Source organism: Marmota flaviventris, chromosome 9 (assembly GCF_047511675.1).
Source record: "Marmota flaviventris isolate mMarFla1 chromosome 9, mMarFla1.hap1, whole genome shotgun sequence".
NCBI classification, from domain to species: domain Eukaryota; kingdom Metazoa; phylum Chordata; class Mammalia; order Rodentia; family Sciuridae; genus Marmota; species Marmota flaviventris.
The window spans coordinates 82,498,373-82,522,643 of record NC_092506.1 but is presented as its reverse complement, the minus strand read 5'-3'; the positions used below and the strand labels follow the sequence as shown (position 1 = coordinate 82,522,643).

Here is a 24,271-nt window from a genome sequence, read left to right as displayed (position 1 = left end):
TTGGCTATGCCTAAATGATTCAGGGGGAAGGAGGTTTCAGTTAATCCATTCTCAGGAACCACGAGAATTTACTGAAGAGCTGGGACTTGTAACTGAAAGATTCGTGGCTAAGAATCAGCTTCTCATAAAGGAAATATTTACTAATCCTCAGAGCCGATCAAGAATGGATCAGACTGTCCTGAGATCCCCTTCCCCTGGATGTTATTCAGTAACTGGATCACTACATCCACATCAGATGTATTCATTTGCTGCCTAAAGAAGACAACTCAGAATCTCCTTCAGTGTTCTACTCAGCTCTAAGTCCATAAGCTCTAGGCGAGGTGTAGCCCTTCCATCAGTCCCCAACGACTCTACCTAATACTGAGGGAGGTACTCCCTAGTCTTCCTGAAATGAGAAAGAGTAGATGGGAAACAATCAGGATGTGCTATAACGTCACGCAGAGATTTTTGTAGTGAGTTTTGTATTCTTTAAGGACCCATTCAAACATTATATCACTCATCCTAAAATTGAACAAAATCAACCTGAAAATTGCTTTTTTATTCTCTCTTTTTTGAAGTTACATCCTCTTTCCTATTCTATCTCTAGGGTTAGGAGAGAGTTGCTTTAACCCCATTTTCCACTAACCATGAATCTATCTTCACTTGATAAATGGGAAGTGAATGGAGAAATCTCTCAAACTTGATATAAATTGAAATAGCTTAAATTTATCTAGTTTTGGTAAGGATTACTGCCATAGAGTACAGATTTTTGTTGTGAGGCATCTGTACAAAGACATTTAAATTCCTGGAGCAATTTAGATTGCAAGAGGTTGAACATTTCCTTCTGTTACTCTTTTAAAAAATAATAGTCATAGTGCTTGTGGCTTGTGAAGTTTTATGGGAAGCCATGAAGAGAAGCTGTAGTATGAAAGGATGCTTATTAAAATCCTACATACATTATGTATGAATCTGCACTTTTTTTGACCTCCTCTCTTGGAACTGTCCCAATCCAGATTATAACCAGGCTGAGCTGTGAAACTCAGAAAACTGCAAACCTCTTTAATTGGGGCATTAGGAAGTTTCTAAACACCAGTTCAGAAAAGCCTCTCAAGGCTTTAAGTTTCTCAAAATATATAAGCCAACTTCTTGTGTGAATGCCATGCTCTACCCTGAGAAAGAGAGCTGCAGTCAACATTGAGTATGTCAGGTTGGCAGCCTGTCAAAAATAGGGATCGAAAACCTTATTTTATCGTCTTTATGGAACCAGCAAAATTAAGAATATGATAAATGCATGAGATAAAGGTCTTCTTTGGGCTTACAAACTATAGATTTTTCCACTTATCAGCTTTAGCAGATATAAATGAATAGGTATTTAGTATAAGGGGTAGATAGAAAAAACATGGAAAGAACAGATGCTTTTTTTCCAGGCGCATTTAAAATTCTCAGAACCAGCTGGTTTGGAATTCTGGGAGAACCCTCATCTTTTGATCTAGTGAAGGCATCTTTGCAGCTTGAAAAAGTACAGAAACAAAAGGGGTTGCATGTCTTCTTTAATAGCTGAAAGCTCCCATTTGGTGAGAAAGGGATGGTTTAAATCAGGCATGCAAAAATAAATTACTGAACCACCCACCTCTTCTCCTACTCAACTGCCTGAGCCAGGAGTTCAAGCTGGCATGCACCCCCACCCTCAGAGAACAACTCAGAGAAGACACCACTATGGCGGGGGTTTGGTGATGGTAGTAGAGGAAGAGCCGAGGGGTACTGAGATGTGTTGCACATAAACAAGTCCCCACCCTGGGGCAATGAGAAACATTTCTTGGAGATTTGAATACATATGAGTCAAAGGCAAACATCACTGAAAACACAACTTAAAAAGATACATTTTGGCTTTTCTGCAGATCCCAGAGAATATTTGACTCAATTCCTAACTATCTGCTCTGTAATCATTATCTTTCTGAACTTTTATACACAGTTTATATTCTGTTCTGGGCATTAGCTTAGCAAAAGGACTCGTGGAGAAATTCATACCATTTTTTTTTCTCAGTAAGGATTACTGAAAATACCAGACACTTTGCATGATGGTCATGACAACTCAGTTCTTCCCTGAAGAACTTGAAACTTTAATAGCAAAAGCATAAGATGAACAAATTAATTAAAGTGATTGATTAAACATTATTGACTGATGCCCCTGGTTTATCTCTTCTTTTTCCTCAAATCCTGCTAAATGATAGTAAAGGAATAGAAAGAAATATTAATCATCAGGGACACACACTCCAAAAAAAAAAAAAAAAGGAGAATAGATAACAGCAATTGAGGAAATTTTTAGATTAAGGAAAGCAGATAAAAGAGAGGTATCAGGTTTAGAGAAATGGAAGAGGTTACAACACAAGGCCCTGCTGAGGCTGAAGGAAAAGGAGAGACTTGCCCAGATATTGTTATGAATATATGTCAACATGGGCAGGTGGGGACATTGGACAAGACTACTAACCTTACTTTGTATTCATGACCATCAACAATTACTTTGAAATTTTTAATATTCCTGCTCTTGCTGTGATGACTAATTGCATATCAAATGAATTCCATCCATTCTAGGCATAATGAAGCAGGGTGTGAAGAGAGCTGATGAGAAAATTCTTTCCTTGGTTTGCATGGCAGAAGGTATCTTGCTCCAATTGGGTATAAAATGAAAGTAAGCTGGTGGCTTTCATTGTCCAAGTGTCCCATGATTGCAGCAATCCTCAGAGAGTGGGATAGAGGGGTGGGGGCGGGAGGGGGCCGTCAGTACTGGGGAGAAACAGAGAAACAAGTTCTCTTGTTAGGATGAAATAATTAGCTAAGTACAAATGGGAAGCAAACCAAATGGTGAGTTCCTGTTGTTTACCTCCTTTCCAATTCTGTACTGTAGTTTCCAAAAGCGACAGGAAGGCAGTTTTGCCCCAAGAATTTTCAAACCACATAAACCACTTCAAATTCCCTTTGATATGCCCTAGCTACCCAGCATTTTCCAAGAACTCAGCTCAGCTTGATTTGCTTTTAGAAGTCATGAAGTACAGCAGCTCTAAATGGGAAGGTAAGTTCTCACCTGTGCACCTGTGGAAAACTACCACAGTAAAGCTGAAAGACCCACAGTTTTGCTTTGAATTTTCTCTTTTAACTCCAAACATAAATGTGAGAATGTTGAGTTGAGCAACTAGAAATGGTCAGTGGGTGGAGTTTCCATTCCTGGTGGGTTTTTTTTTTTTTTGGATAGTTCAATGAGAAACAGATTAAATATTCATGGCTCTGCTTCTAGTCTCTTTTTGCAGATGCCCAAAACTGTCAGGCTGTACACAGAGACTATGGTAAATTTTCTAAGAGTGTAGAGGTGATATGAGTACCTGGTTCACATTGATATTAAAATAAGTATTTTTAACTAATTGAGAATTTTTTAAATTTTATATTCATTGCCAGTAATTTGGGAAATTCAGAACTATCTCAAGAAGGTAGAGTTGATGGTTGCTTGATAATTAATAGGATATATGGGATGATATCAAATGACTTACCAGGCTTCTAAATAGAACAGTCTGGTAAAGAGTGGAAATACTGATTTAGAGAATACTATATAATTATTAAATATTATATATTTAAATAATAAATTATTTATGACATTTGAGCTTCTGTTGTGGGACAAGCAACTTAATGGTTAGACCCAGTATGGAGTAGGAAAGGCTAGTTGGAGATCAGGAGAGAGATAGGAACTCTAGAGAGGTATTTGAAACCCTCTACAAATATGTGGTACTGAAAACCATGGGAGTAGATAAGATAGCCCAGGGCTAATGTGGAGAGCAGGAAGTGAGGTAGATTGAAATAGAAAAGATCCACAAAGAAGACTGGATGCAGCATCCAGAGAAGCAGGGTAAAAACTAAATGGGAAATGAGAAAAGGAAGCCAGTTGGTAATTTCCAAGAAATTTAGAGATAGCAGGGGTGTGTATGTGGAATTCATTCAAGAGATAACATGAGAAATCATCTATCCCCTCCCCTATCGTAATACAGACTATCTGAAACTCTACAGAGAATTCTATGGTGCCAGGCTTAGCAACCCAACTTTGATTAAATCCCACACCATCTCTCACACCCCAGCACTCATGCAGTTCAACATTGCTAGGAAAAACAAACAGAAATTCATAGCAGTGGTTTCGCTTTGGTCTCATGACTGTTAACCTTAAATGGGTTCTTAGAACTGCTCATCCTCCCTGCTGCAGGCCCCACTCGATTCACTCTTGCTTTCTCTTGCATGACTATTCCACAGCTGGACAAACCTCCAGCCCCTTCTCTTGTGTCCTTACTCTCACCTGTGACCTGGCCTCATCTATTTCACTGAGGAAAGAGCGTAATGAGAACACAATTTCCACAGGCCCTATACTACATCTCTCTTCTGGTGTGTACACTCAGCCTTCTCTCTGCCTGCTCAAGATGAACAGTCTAGACACCTGTTCAATGGCTCCACTCCCTTCTTTCTCCCACAGTTAGGCATCTAAAAAGGCAACACACATCCTCGTGGTGTCTGCTGAACCAGTGTCTAGTCTGAGGGCCTGATGCGTGTACTGTGACAGTGGCCCTATATTTCCACTATTACCTCTGAATCTGGCCCAGGCCTGCTTCTCTAGATCCCATTATGTTTTACTCTCCTCTGAATATTTTATGCTCCAGCAATGTAAGACCAATTATAAGCTTTCTACAGGCTATCTGATTACTTTCCTGTGTGCCTTTGTTTCTGCAGTATCCCTTGTTCCTATTTTAAAAAAATATATAATATTCATACAGAGTGGCAGGTACAGTGTGATGTTTTGATTTATGTATACATTGATCAATGATCAAATCCGGTAGTTAGCATATCCATGACCATAAACTTTTATAATTTTTTTTTTTTTTTGCTGAGTATGTTCAAAATCCTCCTTTCCAGCTATGTTTAGACAGTGTTTTATTATTAAGTGTACTCACTCTGGTGTTCCATAGAACAACAGAATTTATTTCTTCTAACATTCTACCTAGTGACCAACCTCTTCAATTCCCCTTTCTTCTTACTCTCTCTAGCCTTTGGTAACCACTATTCTTCTCTCAACTTCTATTGAGCTCCACTTTTTCAGATTCCACATGTGAGTGAGATAGTGTCCTATTTGTTTTTCCATGCCTGGCTTATTTCACTTAACATAATGTCCTTCAGTTCCATTCATATTGTCACAGATGACAGGACTGCATCTATATGTATGGCTGAATAGTATTCCATGCAAATGTGTATCACATTTTCTTTATCCATAAAATTGAAATAAGTGGGCTTTTGGGAAGAGAAAGAGGCCTCTAGTGGATGGAGATCTGGATCTATGAACATAACCAGTCATGCTTGTCTCATTAGTTAGATAATCAAAACTTCTAGGGTATTCTCCTATCAGATCAACTAGAACAAAAACAATTTAAATGATACCAGATTCAAAGATCTACACCATATGCCCACAACTGATTTATGGCCACCAAAACAGAATATTGTGAACCCCAAATATCAAATGATTGACACGGGATTTGATTCTCAGAGAAGCTTGCCTGAGAACCTGAACATTTCTTCCCATGAAAATCATGTATAGTCACAGAGCTCAACCTTAGGTGTGTCACTCATATTCTTTTCTCTGGGAGGCACAAGGTACCTACACCTTGCCTTTAGGGTGTGTATAGCTTTGCTGTCCTCTAATAAATCTCAACTTATGCCTTGATTTTGATGTGTCCTAAAATTCTTTACAGTGGCATAGGTCAAGAACACACTTGGGCAGAGTTGAGTTCCACTGTCCCCTTGGAGGGACTTCAAAGCCCTGTCTGGTGACAGAATGGTAGATTTCATGCTCTACTGTCTGAGCTAAAACTCCAAAACTTTCCCCCTGTGTCTAATTCCTCATTGACTTTAGCACTGAGAGCTCAATCATTCACACATTCATTTGCTTATGCCATAAATGCTTGCCAAGCTCAAATTAGGCATCAGGCTTATGCTAGGTACTGGTGAAACAGTAGTGATCAGGAAAAACACAGTTGTAACTCCTGCAAGAAAATTTTGAGACTCCCCAGCATGGACAAGAATTTTTCTTCAGGGTTTCTTAATATCTTCTGCATATATTATTCTTCATCTCTCCCTTGTAATACACTTTTATGCTAATGTTTGGTCCTATCCAGTAGATCATAAGCTCTTTGGGGCTGAAAAAAGTGTTTTATTCATCATAGTTTTTAAACAATGTGCAAATGCGTGATTTTAACCACAAGAGTGACAACCTTTTTATAGCAATAATAGTGGATGGGAATTTGGAAATATATATCTTACAAAAACAGAGCTTTTAATCTTTCTGTTATTATAGTTGTCATGCTTCCTGGATTTTCTATGATAATTTTGATTTAAACTAGTCTCCTTTCTTCCACTAGCAGAATATGGAATTTAACAAGTATACTGAACTTCACTTCTGAAAATATGACATTGTGTTATATATCCCAATTTCTTCTGACGGACTTCTCTAAGTGCTGCCAGTCTTAAATCTATTACTTCTTCTAAGATATTTTTTTTATTACTAATCAGTTTTGCAAATTCTCTGAACTTGAATTCCTTAACCAACAAAAGTGGGGATGATAAAACTTAACCTCCAAGTTCTACAGATAGCATTAAATTAGATAATGTATGTAAAGCACTTATCTTGTTACCTGGCACATAAGTATTGCTGAATAAATGTTAGTTCCTTCTCTCATACTCAAAAGCTAAATTATTTGTTCAAAACTCATTGACTCAATCAGTAAGTTATTTTTGTGCATATACTGGCACTGTGAAAGCTATGGATACAGAAGAGCATATTAAGAATCTTACAATTTTAGTGCAAAATAGAGGGAAAATAAATGCTTAAATGTACAGAATGATGAAAATTCTCAAATAGCATTTGGAGAGGAGAAATAATAGACAATCAGTGAGATTTGGTTCGAGTAGGAAAACATAATACTGGAGCTCAGTGGAAAGCCATAGAAAAGAATTTCAAGAGAAGATGGGTTTTATTTCATGTGCCTCCTTAAGTATTTGGCTGTGATGAGAAGGATGATGGGAACCGGTTCATGTCCTAAGAGAAGAAGTGACCTAAGTGATTATTAATGTCGGCTGTGACTTTGGAATGGACTTCTGCAAGAGCCTATTTTCTAAGTCTGCCCCAGAGCATCCAGGAAAGATGAAGAAAGAAAACTATCCTCAGCAATCCCCTTCAGAGGCTTTCATTTATGTTTTCACTTTTGGTTCCTTCAGACTCTGGCTTATAAATCACTTCATTCTCTGACAGGCTGGTTGGGCAGGACTCGCTACATTCTAGCAGCTTGGCAATCTTACCGTCACAATCCTTGCAATTTACAAGTAAGGTGAGAGTTCTGTCTGGAGAAGAGTCAGGGCCCCAGAGTTTGTCAGTGGCCTCTTTGGAAACACTATTATAAAATGTCTGAATATTTCTGTCGTAAATCTGCCACATTGTGAAAAATTGTGGCCAAACAATTTTCCCAAAAAAGGTTTCCCTGGAGTTTCCCATGTAGAGTAAAGTGGGTTATGTAAAACTGGATATTGACTTCTCATTCAGGCAGGGTTGGAACCTGGAATGGCCTGCCATCTTTTAAAGCTTATTCTATTGACCTTCAAAGTCATGCTATCTGATGAGGAAGGCTTTACCAGGAGGACCTTTCCACATCAAGAACAGCCAGAAGGGACCTCCAAGGGTTACTTAGCATGGAGCCTGATTTCAAAAGGGACAAATCAAATTAGTCTTGAAAACGTTTTAGATTTTCTATGTTATCTCTCTAAAAATATTTGTATTTTGTGAGAAATACAGAGTTGGTTATCTGAGAAGATAGAGCAGGAAATTAGGTCTCAGACCTTGTTATGCGATTTTGCTAAGGACTGATATTAATTCACACGGGTATTGATCCCCTGTTTGTAGGATCTGTGACACGTCAGCTGTAAGGAAGGGACTGGTCTTTCCTTGCCTCCTCACAGACAGCAATTAAGAAACACTGTATTCAATATACTTCTAGAACTTAATGAGGCCACCTATTACAAGTCAATCTTCCCAAAGGAATCAGAAAGTAATAGTCACTAAAAAGAAGAAGAAACAAAGAAAAAAGTAAAATTGTGATGTTATAGGAGCTGATAGAAAAGAATGTCTGATGTTCAGAAGGGGAAATATGTTTGAAGATGTGAAAATACACATTTACCAGGTGGATACTGGGTGGGTGGGTGGATCCACATTCCACAGTAAGGAGCAGCTTATGCAAAGGCCTGGATGTGAGATGGAGTCCAGCTTGTTTGACAAGTCTGGAGCAAAGGGTGTAGCAAGAAGGTTGTCAGTGATGGGGTCAGAGAAGCTATTTTCAGGCATAGGCCTACCATAAAAAAATAAGAAATCTGTCTGGGCGCGGTGGCTCATGCCTCTAATCCCAGCAACTTGGGAGGCTGAGACAGGAGGATCACAAATTCAAGGCCAGACTCAGCAATTTAGTGAGGCCCTAAGAAACTTTGCAAGACCCTATGTCAAAATAAAAGGGGCTGGGGATGTGACTCAGTGGTTAAGTGCCCCTGGGTTAAATCTCCATCACAATATATATATATATATATATATATATATATATATATATATATAAAATTTCTGATTTGTTGTAGTGTTAGATGACTCTCCCACTGCTATTTCTTTTGCCTTTTCTCCACTCCTTATACCAATGGTGCCTTCAACTTATAATAACAACTGCCCAGTGACCATTGTTTTTTCTTTTAGTAACATTAACCCAGTTTCCCCTGAAGGAACATCCATTTCTCACTCTTATATCTTGAGTTTGGGGTGCAGCTAGACAAACCCCTTAATTCTTGGAGAAGGCTTGAACTAGCAATAATAGCATGACATTTCCTGGCCAGTGTGCTTGGGGTAGGAATAAGCATGTGGACTCAAGTTGGACCAGTAAGATGCAGTGCTGGGAATTTTGTTGCATTTATACAGAAAGAAGTATTCCATAAATCACATACCTTCATTTCATTGAGGAAGGTGAGCTGAGAGATATAAGCCTGGAGCTGTTCTTAATCATATTGGCCACCACTTGAAGAATCAATCTGAGGATAAACCAATATTGAGGACAGCAGAATTTAGAGATGGAAAAAGACAAATTACACATACCATTTGAGTACCTGGATTTTGCTATGCTTGAAACCACTTCAGCCCCTTGTTTTCCAGTAGCATGAAGACATAAATGCTTTTTCCAATTAGATTCATGTTACTCACAAACAAAATAGTTCTGAGGCCCTAGCTCCCTATCACTTCAGTGATTCACTGTGCATTGGAGCATTAGTTGCTGTATTTGACTCAAGAAACTTTGACTTAGAAAAATCATTAAGTGCTCCAAGAAGGACAATTATTCAAATAGGAAATATTGGACCACCATGCCTGTAGATAATCCTGAATTATTCTGCCTTCCTATCTGGCATCTGCTTTTTAATGAATGTTTCCCAGAAGCATTAATTTGGAAGAAGAACTGTCTAAGTGGGAGGCTAAAGAATCTAGGATTAAGTGAGGAGGTTCCTGATGAGGATTCACCCAGAGATAACAGCTGAAAGAGTCCTACTACATTTATATGGTCACCTTGGGTCCAAGCAGCTGTTCTTTAATTTACCCATTCTAATTTCTTTTCCCTGCTTAAAAATAGCATTGCTTTTGCTGAATATCTCACCTACTGGCTCTTAGCAGTTATCACTCAAGTCTACTTAGCCACTGAAGCTAGAGAAGTTAAAAGGATTTGGGATCAAACATCAGTTCAAGACATTAGTTTAAGTCTGGCTTTACCAAATATCTGTCATTTGACATCAGACAATTACTCAGTATCTCCAAGTCTCCTTTTCCTCATCTATAAAATGGGCTCACAATCAAAACACAATTCAAAAAATTGTTGTTTGGCCTAAATAAAATTTAAATAACAATGATAACAATAATACACCAAACCTGACATTCCAGTCCACCATAATCTTCTACTTACTTTTTCAATACTTTCTCCATTAGCCCATCCTTGTCTCTATGTAAGTGCAGTCCAGCCACACAGGCCAGTCACTAGGCTTGGGTATGCTTGCACAGCTCCACCATTGTGACTCTAGCTCTAAAGTTCCTTTCACCTGAAATGTCCTACTATGCATCTTCAAGACCAGCCTAAATTTGAACTCATCTGTGAATCATTCTTTAATAGGTCACTCCTTACTCTTTGATGTCCTGGAGAATTTCTGTGTGGAAATAATTCATTTACCACCCTTTATTGGATATTTGTTTTCTTTTGCATCTTTTATCCCCAATTAGATTTTATCTAAGCTTTTTTGTTCCTCCCTATCCAATGTCTTACATATAAATGGTCCTCAGCAAATATTTGCTAAATTCTTTATTTTCCTTCTAATCAATCATTTGTCACTGAGTAACACTGAAATTTTAGTAAGTAAATTTAAGAAGAGAACTTACCTCCTGAGCTCCATAACCCCCACAAAAGTCTGCACAGCTTGAGTTAAGGCCTGTCTCTGCTTTTGAATTTGCAATTGGAAACATATGGTGATTTGGAAGACAGCCATTTTTTTTCTTTTTTTCTTTTTCGTTTTCCTTCTGAAGAAACCTTTAAAACCTCACTAAATATGTCAAGAAACAGCAATGAAAATGTCAAGAAATTATAATATTGCTTATTGCAAAACACACGCACACACACACTCACACACCACTGCTGGTGTGTTTACAAAGTTTCAAGTTGAAAAAACAAGGGCTAATTTTAGATTTCGGATTTTTCCTTCAAGTCATAATAAGAAAAAACACAAACATCAACTGAAACCCCAGTGAACAAAACCTCTTAGTCATACCCACCAGGCACTTTCAAAAACCAATTTTCTAGAGAAAGGATTCTAATTCTTAGCTCATTGAGTCATGAATGCTGCTGCCCTGATGAATAGAAGGGATTGAAAGTACCACCACCAGAGTCTTGTGGAACATCTGTGGATGGCGCAGTCAGAAATGGGAGCCTTCCTTGTGTGTTGTTCTCTGACACATTTCCCACCTCACTGAAACCCTGCAGTGTTAAAGATTCCTTCTCAGACCCTAACCCAGAAGAGAATGAATAATCCCAGCTCCCTTTGACAGCAACGCCAATCTTTAGACATCCTGTAATCATCACAGCAATCAGAGTGAATCATGCATAGACATTTTGACTTCACTTGGAAAATTCCCAACAAGTGCTGACTAGTCCTTATTATCAAAGCTAAACACTCTGGTAATAATAGCTCAGTTCTCAAAGCAGAAGCCAAAATGAAGTGTTTCTTGATTATCTTGCCTCTTCCAGGAGGGATTCCTGACTCCTGGGCCACTGGTGTCCCAAGGCAATGCTGCCTCCATTGGAATGTCTCAGGAGACTGACATGAGCTAACTCTGACCTTCCCTCCTGCCTTACAAGTATCAGTGAAGGCCTTGAAGCCAAGACAAACAGAAGCTTCAAGAAGTAGCCTATGACCATTGATCTTCTACGTCTTTCCTGGAACAAGCCTTTTGTACTATAAGCCCTGGGCCTCTAGAGAGAGGAGACCTCCAGCACTACGAGGGCCATTACTCAAGAACCAGCTCAGATTTCAGATTCTCCATGAGCCCTTCCTTGACAACATCAGTCCTCTGGGAACCTTTTCTTCTCTCTGCCCTTAGAAATGAGCAGTCTACCTTCATTTGTTATTCACTGTGAACTTCATTTTTCATGTGGGCAAGAATATTCTTCCCAAACAAGCTCACAGTGTCTCATCTTATTTTAGTGTGATGGTTGAAAGAACCTTGTAGCTAGACAATTCACATCTCATTGTGGCTCTGCCAATTCCTCATTTTGTGACATTGAGCAAAGTTATCTAGTTTCTGTTTCACTTTCCTTATCTGTAAAATGAGGATATTAACAGTAACTACCCCATAGAAATATAATGACTGTTAAAACAGTTAATTGAAGGATGTAAGTGGTCAGAACAGGCCTATGAGACAGTGAACACTAAAAAATGTTATGTAGTAACTCCCTCAAAACCTCTTACAACAGTCTATATCATAATCGACTCATTCATCTAAAAAACTATTTATTGAGTGCCTACTATATTTTAGGGACCATTTCATGTGCTGGGAATGTGGGAATGAATGAAATTGATGAGGTTCCTTCATGGAACTTAGTATCTAGACAGAGACATAATAAATGAATAAATAATATAACAAAACACACTAAAAATATTATAATGTAATATAATAGGATACGATTTCAGGTAATGATGTTGGTTTTGGAGAAGCAGGATATGGGATAAAGTGTGACAGTGTGTGTCACATGGTGTGTCAGAGGCTGAGGGCATATTTTAAGTAATCAATAGCATTTAATTGCCAGATCTGGAAAGAGAGGCTCACTGACATTTTATTGGAAAGTTAGAAGTCGTACATAGCAAATCCATTTCTGGACAGCAAATTAGAAAGGAGACTGTGAAGAATGAAGCAAGGGGTAAAGCAGGCTAAACCTGTCTGAGGTAGAGCAACTCTTGACTGTACCTCAAGCACCTGCTCATCTACTTCTACTTCTTAAAGCATTTTGCTAACCATAGCTTCCTAAAGTTGTCCAGTGAAATTTAATCAGTGATTGAATCAGCAGAACTTTCCTTTTATTTCCCCATAAAGAGTCACCATCCCTAATCCTCTTTCCCGAGGCTTCTGGTTCTGTGTTTCAGGATTAGAGTTGATTTATTTCCTAGAATATTCCAGAAATGTTTTCTAGCAGTGCTTGCAAGTTAAGGAAGAAAACCTTATTCTCAGGCTATAGCCCTGCTTATAATGGCTTTTTTAAAAAGTCCCAATTCAAGTTGCCTATTAATAGGAATTTTATGATAGAAAATACCTGAAAAATCTCACAATATATAGACTTTGGCCTTGTCCTAGGAGGTATGCTTTTGTGATTAACTATGATTCTGGAATCATACACACCTGGATGCAAATTTTGGCCCTGCCAATTACTTGCTATGTTGTTTTCAGCAAGTAACTGTTTCACAGCTTCCTCATCTATAAAATGGGTAGATTAACACTACTTCTCATCCTGAGTTTTTAACTTGGGAGTTAAATGATTCAGTAGCATACCTGTAGTGTGGCTAGTCTATTTCAAGTACACAGTCATGTCCTCCAAAAACCTGTCCCCACAAAGTCTCTTTGACCTAAAGAGTGATTAATTTACACAGCTGCTCTTTAGAATGAAGCTTTAGATAGCAAATATGAGTATGGTTCCTCTCCTGACCTACCTCTGGGCAGGAAATGGCTTCTTTAGGTTGGGTACATTGCAATTGTGGTAAGTCTGTATAACCTTATTCATAACATGTCGTGTTTTCTTTGGTGGTTTTTAAATATTCACAAGAAAGGAATCTGTCCCATCAAAAGAAGCTGAGGTCACCAATTAGAGGAAAACCTTTCCTAACCAAGAGAAGTTGGAGTTCATGACTTTAAAAAAAGGCAACACAAGGAAAGGTCCTTGTAGTCATTAAAGGGAGGGGTTGCAAGCCATTCAAGAGATGAGGCAACAGGGTTTCAAGGTGTCTTGGAGAGAAACAGAGAAAAACCTGTGTTCTGGAAATATTGGGGATAGGGTGAGATCAAGAAATTTCCTTTCTCAGAATTGTATCTGGGAAAGGATTAAAGTATGGCTGTAACTAGGGAAAGGTTGGTAACTGCCATATGAGGCATCTATTATCACCATTCTCTACATAAAAAGAAACCAGTTTGTAATAGCTGAATGAGGACATAGGTATTTCTCTTAGACTGAGGTATCTGTATTTCCCTTGAGAGGGCCACCTCTCCTACCAGTCTAGGAGCATCTTTCACAGAGAAGAGCATACAACATGAATGGAACCCATGAAGCACAATTCCATGGTGTTGTGTGGAACGAAATCCCTGGGAATAGTGCAAGGTGATGGCTTGCTCAAATTCCATCATTTATATTGCTCCCAGGAATCCACCACTGGAGTATTCTTTTATTAGTGAAATGGTGTTTGCCAGACCAAGAAGTAAGTGAGTGATTCTCAACATGTGCACTCTGCACCACTTGCACCAAGCAGTCACCTGGAGTGTTTTTTAAAATGCAGAGTCCTGGGTTGCACTTCAATCTCTGATTGCAGGAAAAGGGTCCAGTGATCTGTTTTTCACAAGCACACTGGCTCATTCCAAAGCACATTAAAGTTTGAGGTCTAAAGAAATAGAGATTGTTGTTTGCTAGGAACGTTAGAGTGAATCTTTAAAAAAACAAACAAAAGGAAGAACATAAGATGGTTTGGTGTAAGTGTCCCCGCCTCATTTTTTTTTTTTTTTCCTGAACTTGAGAAGTGTACTCATCATAGATTTTCTCAGGTCAGCTTCTACAGCTAGTGTTTGGTTATTATTGGGTTTAGAGAAAGTATTCCTTTTAGACACAACCCTCTGCACCCCCTGACCTGAGGTAACATATTTGAGAATGGGTTGAAGGGAGTCACTTAAAAGAAGAAGCTCCATTTTAAAGGCAGGAATTTAGATTGAAAAGAACTTAGTCACAGTCTGACAAAGACTTTCCATTTCCTAAGTGGGAAACAAACTAAAACAAACAAAAACCAAAAAAAAAAAAATCAAAAACCAAAAACCAAACAAGATCAAAGCATCTCTGATATAAGCAGCTGCTGGAAGTTTGTACTGTGACCCCAATCTCTCCTCTTCTGCCACCCCCAGCCTTCTCAGCTATGAGATGCACAAGTTCTAGAGACCTAATGTGCAGCATGTTAATATGGTTTATAATAATATGTACTTGAGATTTGCTGAGAGTAGACCTTAGTGTTCTCTCCACACACTTACCTTCCTCCCAGATGATAACTACATGAGCTGATGGATGTGTTAGATAGCTTGATTGTGGTAGTCATTGCACAATATATACACAAATCCAAATGTTACATTGTATAGCTTAAATATATTCAAATTTTTATTTGCCAATTATATCTTGATAAAGCAGGAAAACACTGATGCTTCCAAAAATAGGTAATAAGATCCATCTATGTTCTTAAAAAATGAAAAATTAAACAAAAATAATAACCACAGACACTAAATGTCATTTTTAAGGATGACTCTGGATTGCCATTGTCTCTTTGATGTTAGTTCAAAGATTTGAGTAAAGTCTTACAAGGGAAAATCTGGGTAGAGGAAATAGGAAGCAAAAAGGCTCAGAGGTAGGCAAAATTAAAGGGAAAACCTAAATTCTATGTGCCTAAAATATGGAAAGAATACGGATATAAGATGAGTTCCGTGAAGAGGGCAGAGTAAAATTATGTAGGGCTCTGTAAATCATAGGAAGAACAATGGATATTATTTGAAGGACATTAGAAAACCACCAGAGGGTTTTAGCCATAGGAGTGACTTGATCCAATGTACATTTCAGAAAGATAGCCAGCTTCCATGAAGAAGATGCACTTGTAAGAGAGCAAGAAGGAATCATCAGGGTGATCAATAAGGAGGTAGTTCCAGTAGCCTGGTAAAAAATGATGGTGCTCAAATCACAATCAGATCTGTGGAAACAAAGAAATGGGTGGGCTCAGGGTGATGGCAGAAATACAGAAGACAGGGCATGCTAGTGGTTTGGATGCTATGTATGACAGAGTAAAAATAAAATGGAATTGTTACTCCTAGGTTTTCAGCCTAAGCAGCTAGGTGGGTTTTAGTGCCATTTTCTGAGATGGCAAGAGTGTATTTGAATATCCTTATACATGATTAATGTGCTTCTTTTTGAGCAGCCACTCTCTTTTCCTGACAGAAGGACTGACAGAAGCACTGCTGGATTTTTCATTCTTCTAACAGCCTCACCTGCTACCCCTGGGGTATTGTATATACCATGGAGAGCCATTCTTCACTCTTGCCAGAATCTCTCCTGAAATCTGTTATGCTTCAGTGTTTCAGGACACTTTATTATAAATGAGTAGCTAAAGGCAAAGTGTAATTAGGGACAAGGGTAGCGGGGCATGCAAAGTTGGCACCACTGTGAGCTCAGCATCCCTATCCAGGTGCCAATTCTGTGTAACACTGTTACATTATCATAGTGGCATTGCTTTCCTCCTGCCAAGGTGAAACCACCTCCCACTACCCATCCTGATGGGGAGTGGGAAAGGTAAACCAGTGAAGTATGATATTTTCAAGGTCCCAAACTAGGTAATGTCTATTCCAATCATGGACCCATCTTTCTTTAGGACCAATAAAGAAACCTATGATCAATTGGCTCAAACAAGTTCAAATGTTTCTTCTAAGGACAGTAGTAGAAATTAATATTTTTAAGTGGGACTTTATTAGAATGACTAATAACTGACTAACAGGTACTTTCAGAGTCCTTTATGTTTATTTAGCATTATTGCATATTATCAAATTTGATCTCTAACTATGGAAAATTTTCAGAAGTTTTTGCAACTGCTTTTCTTTTTTTTTTATTGGTTGTTCAAAACATTACAAAGCTCTTGACATATCATATTTCATACATTTGATTCAAGTGGGTTTTGAACTCCCAATTTTACCCCAAATACAGATTGCAGAATCACGTCAGTTACACATCTACATTTTTACATAATGCCCTATTAGTAACTGTTGTATTCTGCTACCTTTCCTATCCTCTACTATCTCCCCTCCCCTCCCCTCCCATCTTCTCTCTCTACCCCATCTACTGTAATTCATTTCTCTCCTTGTTTATTTTCCCATTCCCCTCACAACCTCTTATATGTAATTTTGTATAACAATGAGGATCTCCCTCCATTACCATGCAATTTCCCTTTTCTCTCCCTTTCCCTCCCACCTCATGTATCTGTTTAATGTTAATCTTTTCTTCCTGCTCTTCCTCCCTGCTTTGTTCTTAGTTGCTCTCATTATATCAAAGAAGACATTTGGTATTTGTTTTTTAGGGATTGGCTAGCTTCACTAAGCATAATCTGCTCTAGTGCCATCCATTTCCCTGCAAATTCCATGATTTTGTCATTTTTTAGTGCTGTATAATACTCCATTGTGTATAAATGCCACATTTTTTTTATCCATTCATCTATTGAAGGGCATCTGGGTTGGTTCCACAGTCTAGCGATTGTGAATTGTGCTGCTATGTACATCGATGTAGCAGTATCCCTGTAGTACGCTCTTTTAAGGTCTTCAGGGAATAGTCCGAGAAGGGCAATAGCTGGGTCAAATGGTGGTTCCATTCCCAGCTTTCCCAGGAATCTCCATACTGCTTTCCAAATTGGCCGCACCAGTTTGCAGTCCCACCAGCAATGTACAAGAGTACCCTTTTCCCCACATCCTCTCCAGCACTTGTTGTTGTTTGACTTCATAATGGCTGCCAATCTTACTGGAGTGAGATGGTATCTTAGGGTGGTTTTGATTTGCATTTCTCTGACTTGCAACTGCTTTTCTGTTCATAGATGTACTTTTGTTCAGGATGACATTAGTGGAAATCTCTTCTCTATTTTCCTTTTATCCTTTAGTACTTGGTGCTTTCCTGGGTTTGATTAAGTTCTCTCTTTTCCATTCTGTCAAGCCAGTTCATAAGACTCCGAGGCATGCATTGGATAGACTCAGTTCACTGCTGGTTTTATTATACCTTACTGTTCTTATTTTCCCTATTTATCATTTTTTTTCATTATTATACTTTTATAGGTATAATTTAGGGAACTACCTTGAACAAAATAGTTTATATCCTAAATAAATTTGCATTCATTTGTACCTGTATGTATGTACTGTCAAGAATTCACTTTCAATTTGTACCTCAAAGAAATGTTTGGAATAGGGAAATCTTTAGATAGGATGACTCTCAGACTGTGATACCAGTCTAAGAAAAATTCACCCCAACCTAATAAGGAGTCTGGAGCCAAAGATATCTATCTGAGGAGACTGACATCTCTTAGAAATGGAATTGTCTTAGTGTTTCTAAACTGCTGTGTCATGGCTGGGAGCTAAATTTTATGAATTATGACTTCAGCATTAATGCAGTCTTTTCCCTCACAGACAGGCTTTCCCCCAATACAGTTCTTATATGTTTAATCCTGTCTTGGTTTCTGCTTCTTAAAGGACATAAATGAACACAATTGGTACAAGAATTATCCAAGGAAAAAAGGCAATAAAATGGGCAATGGGTCTGGCACACTCAGTCTTCACTCAGAAAAGAGGATGCTATCCTAAGTGGAAGCTGGGGCATGGATGGCCTCTGGTACAAGGTGGTAGCTCATTTGCTGACAATGTCAACAGTGGCAACATGGGACTATGTTCTGATGGAATAGATCACTATTGCAGTGATCACAATGATTTAAGTATTTGAAAGACATGGGAGGGGGGTAGGGAACGCTTGAAAAGACTGCAGAGTTGACTGGTTACTGATAAATTGCATTGACAACCTAAAGAGTGATAAAAAAAAAACAACTGAAGGTCACTGATATGTAAAGGCTAAAGGTAAGAGTTGAAAGACCTCTTTGGCAGCTTTCTTTTCCTCCTGTAGTGGAAAAGAAGCCAAAGATGATCAGCAAATTAAAGACCTGATGGAGTGAGACTCAAAGGACATTGGAATGATAAGTAAAGGCAGGTTTGTTAGTTTAATGTTAGGACTCTGATTCAGAGAGGTTTGGGATCATGGGCTAGGGACACCTGGGTGAATACTCAGAAGGATATTGAATCTAAAGACCCCTGTACAGCAGAAGAGTCTGATGAGGTGGTTCATTCTTCCCTTAGAGAGCTAGCATTTCTCCTGTAATGGAAGATGCTGCCGAGAACCCTCAGGAGCCAATCTTTCTCTCATCCTGGCTGTTCCAGAAAAACTCAATTGGAAACATGCTGAGCCTAAGAGAGATGGTCAGAAATTCTATACCCAAAAATCTTCATGAATTAGCTAGCATGTGCTAATGGGATTCAATTTTGAGAGTGCTTGGTCAAGAGAGCTGGAATGTAGCTGGGCATAGTTGCGGACACCTGTAATCCCAGTGGCTCATGAGGCTAAGGCAGGAGGATCGCAGGCTCAAAGCCAGCCTCAGCAACTTAGTGAAACTGTAGGCAACCTAGTGAGACCTTGTCTCAAAATAAAAAATAAAATGAAAAGGGCTAGGAATGTGGTTTAGTGGTTAAGCATCCTTGGGTTCAATCTCTGGTACAAAAAAAAAAAAAGATTGATAAGAATTCGTTGATCTGGGGGTACTTTCATGGGATATGAGATTTAATATCCTGGCAGAAAATGGAACAAATTTGCTGGTAGGTTGGCTCTTAGCTGCTTAGAAATAGTGATAACCAATGTTGAACGAAGTGGAGGTGCCCCAGTTTCCTTGATAGAGAGTAAAGGAAGGAACAAAGTTAGGTCAAGGAATGCAAGAGTCCTTGCCTGGATATATTTCATGATATCAGAAGACCCCACAGTGAAATATGCTTCACAGGAGGATCCAGGGGGCATACACAAGTGAGAAGGTCACCAGAACCACTGGGAAGTTCAGTGATGGCCATCCCTTTCAGACCAGGGCTAACTGTAGGAAAGACCATCACAGAGCTTTAACAGCCACGGGAGAGTTATGGCCTTCAAATAAGGTCCAGGTGCCAACACTTAACCACAGGGTCCAGGACCCCATAATTATCATAATAATAATTTGATACATAAAGTATTAGAAAGATGGTTAAGGAGCTTGGCAGCCTGAGGGGCAAAATTAATGGACAGCCAACAAAGATGTTTGTAACAATTTACAACTAAAAACAGAAAGAAAAGAAAGAACAAATGAATAAAGGAGTAGGGTACTAGCTGAGGGTGATCATCCCAACAAAAGTCATGACCCCAGACACTGAGCCAATTTTTAGATCAGAAGCTCATTACTTGAAGCAGAAGCCAGGTTCCTAGGAGACATGCTCTGTGAAAGCACAACAAATATAAATTATAGTGACTCTTTGAGTTTCCTTTAAAGAGACTTATAGCTATTATTAAGGTGAAATTACACTAGGGAAATGAACATACCCAGATACTTTGAGGACTATTACATAAAGGATCGAATTTATATCATTATTTAGAGACTTGAAACACATCATGGTTCCTCTGTGATGGAGGGGACTTATGGGAGTCAGGTACTGGGGAGTCCTAGATAAAATATAGCTCCCAGTGAGCTCAATGGGCTCAGGGACTCACCCAGTAGACATTTTCTGATTCCTTTGAAATATCCCCTACATAGATTCCTTGGCTTATGGTGTCAAAGCTATTACAGTGGGAAAATATAAAGAGCTACCTCTGAAACTAAAAGTCTTTCTAATCCTCTTTTCTAGTTGGAATATATTAGTATAGACTTTTAGTATTAGAGTAGAATAGAAGTATAAATAGTTACCTCTTGGGGCAGGGCAGTGTTTATACTACCAGTAAAGACCTACAAAATCCACAAGTTGTGCTAATCATCATATCATCATATCACTGATTAATATGCTTGTGTTGCTCCTTCAGAAACCAGATATAACCTAGAGAATAAATAATTTTGCTGGCATAACCAATTCATTGTAGGCATAACCAGTAGTATCCCAATTGCAGCTGCTGTACCAGACATGTTTTGTAGCTAGAGAGGATAAGGAAGTTCTCAAATCCATGGTATGTAGCCATTGATTTGACAGAGATGTTATTTCCATTCCAACTAGAAAAAAAGAGAATTAGAAAGACTTTGCATTTGTATAGGACAAACAACAATATTCATAAGGTCTGTTGGATCATATGTCTGAAATTTAAAGGGATTTTGCTCAGGGCTATGTTAGCTTTCCCATCCTCTGTCATGATATGTTCACAGGAGATCTGTATCACCTAAATATCCCATAGGTTACTGATGATATACTAACTTCATGCTGTACACACAAAAAAGCAAAAGGTGGCTGATTTGCTTAAGGCCTTATAACATACCTAAGTTTCAGAGAATGAGAGATAAACTTCATACTGTCAGTTGGTCAGGTTTTAGAGGTTTGGGAGTAAGGAGTATGACCTCCAAAGTAAAAGACAAATTAAAGCATCTCTTCTCCTCTACCATGGAGAAAGCAACACAGCACCTATTAGACCTCTTTGGAATCTGAAGACATCATATTCCACTCCTAGGAACACTACTCCACCCTGCTCCCTTAGGCTGCTAGCTTTGAGTAGGGACTGAATTCAGAAAGAACTCTGTAGCAGGCCCAGGATTCATTGAGGCAGTCCTGCCTCTGTAGCTGTATGATGCTATGGTGTTGGGAGTGCCTGTTGTGGGGGAAAGACCTAGTATGGAGGTTATCACAGCTTCAGGACAAGAATTACAACACAGGCCCCTGGGATCCTGGATCCAAGCCATGCCATCTGCAATGTAGAATTATATGCCTTTTGAGAAACAGCATCTGGAATATTGCCCACTTGGGTATGGGGTGCCAAGTGACCATGCCTCTGGAACCAACCATTATGAGTTGAGTTCTGTTGGACTCTGAATCATAGAGCAGATGGGCACAGCAGTAGCCCATTAGAAGATGGAAATGATATATTCATAATACAGCCCAAGCAGGATCAGTAGGCTTGAGCAGCTGCATTAGTAGGTAGCCCGCACTGTCATGTCACTACCTCAGTTTTATTATGTTAAACTATGTCATAAAACCAGTTGAAGGAGAAAGAAAAGACAAAAGCTTAGTTTGTGGTAAGGTCAAATTAGCACATGGGTGCAAGCCAAAAATGATGGCAGCTGCATTACAATCAGGGGTGTCCTTGAAAGATAGTGGAGATGGGGACAATCTTTGGCAGCAAGCTGTGAGGAAATGTATCTGCCCAGTCATTTTATGAGGAAGGAGAAGTGCCCAGAGGGAAGAATATGGGCAGATTCTTGGTGATCAATGGCCTGGCTATTTGGTTCTGCAATGAAGAGGACCCAATATTGGAAACAAGGATGTCGAGGATAGAGGCATGTGAATGGATGAATGATATAGAAATGGAGTGTAAAGATTTTGTTTCATATATTACCATCACCAGAAAACACATCCCCTGAAAGACCTACAGAATTACCAAGAAGACAAAATAACTCCACTGGTTGATTTTAGGCAAACTTCTTTATCAGTCTCTCCAGAATTGGGATTTTGTGCACATAAATGGAGTGGCCCCATGTCACAGACAAAGCTACACGTGGGCTCCAAGATGTAAACATCCACTTATCAAAACTATTAGCTCCTGTTTCTTCTGAATATCCTGCTCACCAGTAATAGCTATCCTGAGTCCCTGATACAGTCTTGTGGCTGCAGGAGACCATTTTAGTATTAAAACAACTACATTAGGCCCTTTCATTCTTAAAGAACTAGCAATGTATCCTCACAGGGATAGATACATATTCTGGGCATGGATTTGTCTTTTGGGCCCATAGAACTGCAGGTACCACCCCTAACAGGGTTGTGGAAAGCCTTGACTTCCACGTGATAGGATTTTCACAGCAAGAAGATGTGGGTGTGGAGAGCTGAGGGCTGTCTTTTCATGGAAGCCACAAGAACACAAATTTGTCCCATGGAGAGGAGAGAAAGCTGGGATATTATCTACCAACTCTGATTCCTCACTGGCTGCTCAGAGTTGCTGCTGGGGCAACAGCTCTGGCCTCTCCTGCTTTTAGTGATTATTCTTCTGTGACTGTTGGAATACTATCAAGCAAAGAGGCACAGAAAGATATCCATATGCCTAGAAACTTCCCTGCTGTGACCTACAGTGAACGTATGAACAAGACTTCAAAGGCGTTTTCTGCATGTTCACAAAATCTTAGAGTCATTTGCATTCAGTGGCAAATTCAATTATAACCTAAGTTGGATGTACAGAGAAAACTAATCTGGACTATTTCTGAGTCCTCACTCACTAGGGAGTAAGAAACATTATTAGTTAATTGTGTAATCTGATTTAAACCTGGTCTGATTCAATCATTTTAAGCAGTACTTTCAGGTTGTACAGTATTCATTCTTTTTATGATAAAAGTAGCATTTCCTTCACCCATTCAGTCATCTTTGCAATAGTGGAAACAATTGACACTTCATGCTCCAGGGCTTCTTCCTCTCTGACCTCTGAGGTGATGCTCTTGTCCATCTGGGCACTCCTTATCCTGCTGGCATTTGAGGCTGGAACCTGAGGCTAAAGTGACTTCTACTCTAATGTCTTTCTGGTCAGAACCCAGGTGGAGTTCCAGGGCTACCTTGGCTTTTCTATGGCTCCTGCAGGTGCATCCATCTGTCTGAGGATTTTCTGTAACTATCACTCACCCTTCCACCATGGCAAACCTCTCAATCAAAGCTCCCAGCTACCCTCTTCCTCCTCCAGATAAAACCATGGATATCCCAGAAACATTGACTCTCACAATCTCTCTCTGCTCCACCATCCTGGACTGCCCAGTTCACTTTGATGGTGCTGCAACTCAGGCCAGTGATGTGTTGTCCTCAACTATCTGTAGCATTTTATTATCCAACCTTGAGAGGTACATGGACGCCACTGAACTATGTTCTCTATCATCCTTCTAGGAGGAAAGAGTGAGTTTTCCCCACAGTTATATTTTCCTTCTTCCTGCTATCAACTTCTTGGCCAAACCTTAGGTAACAATGAGGCTGGGGAAACTATACACAGATAGGTCCAGGATGGGACTCTGGTAGGCTAAATTTCAAACTAATGGAATTTTGAAAGACTTCTCCCAATAGCATATTTGCAGGTTGTTCCAGTCTTGCTGAACAATCCTATTTTTGAATGTAAGAAGTTTGATATTAATTCAATGTTTATCTTTCACATTCCTACTCTAGCAAATCCTAATCTTCCCCCAAAAGATGGATGTTGGAGGTTGGACTAGTGCAAAAGAAAAACAATATTTTCAAAATAACTATCATTATTCTTTTTATAATTACTCAAGAACAATGGCTGGAGTCTATTAACTTCAAATTTTTATGACACAGAAAAATGTAGCATCATTTAGTGATGCTGGAGGGTCTCAGAAATTTTCCAAAATCTTCATAGGAGACATTGACTTTATAGGAATTAAGGACTTGAAGTTGGCAGCTTTGGAATATAGTCTCAGAATCCCTAAAAATTCATGGTGGTTTCCCCTTCAGATAGGAGAGAAAGAGAAATAGAGAAAATGACACCCTGATGACACTAAATGTATTTTCCATTAGAATCAGTGCCCCTGTTGGACACACCTCTGTCTCCCATGATCCATGGTAATGTGTGGCTATACTTTGCTTTATTTTAATCAGCCCAAT

At 39.1% G+C, this 24,271-nt stretch overlaps 1 long non-coding RNA gene across 1 annotated transcript; it reads right to left on the bottom strand.

The window, feature by feature from the left end:
* Window positions 1-2,740: 2,740 nt before the first annotated feature.
* On the bottom strand, window positions 2,741-10,641 carry LOC139707129 (uncharacterized). Its single transcript, XR_011708674.1, has 3 exons — window positions 10,499-10,641; window positions 9,031-9,114; window positions 2,741-2,763 (listed from the first exon to the last, which is right to left on the bottom strand). It is a non-coding gene; the product is annotated as an uncharacterized lncRNA (long non-coding RNA).
* Window positions 10,642-24,271: the final 13,630 nt, after the last annotated feature.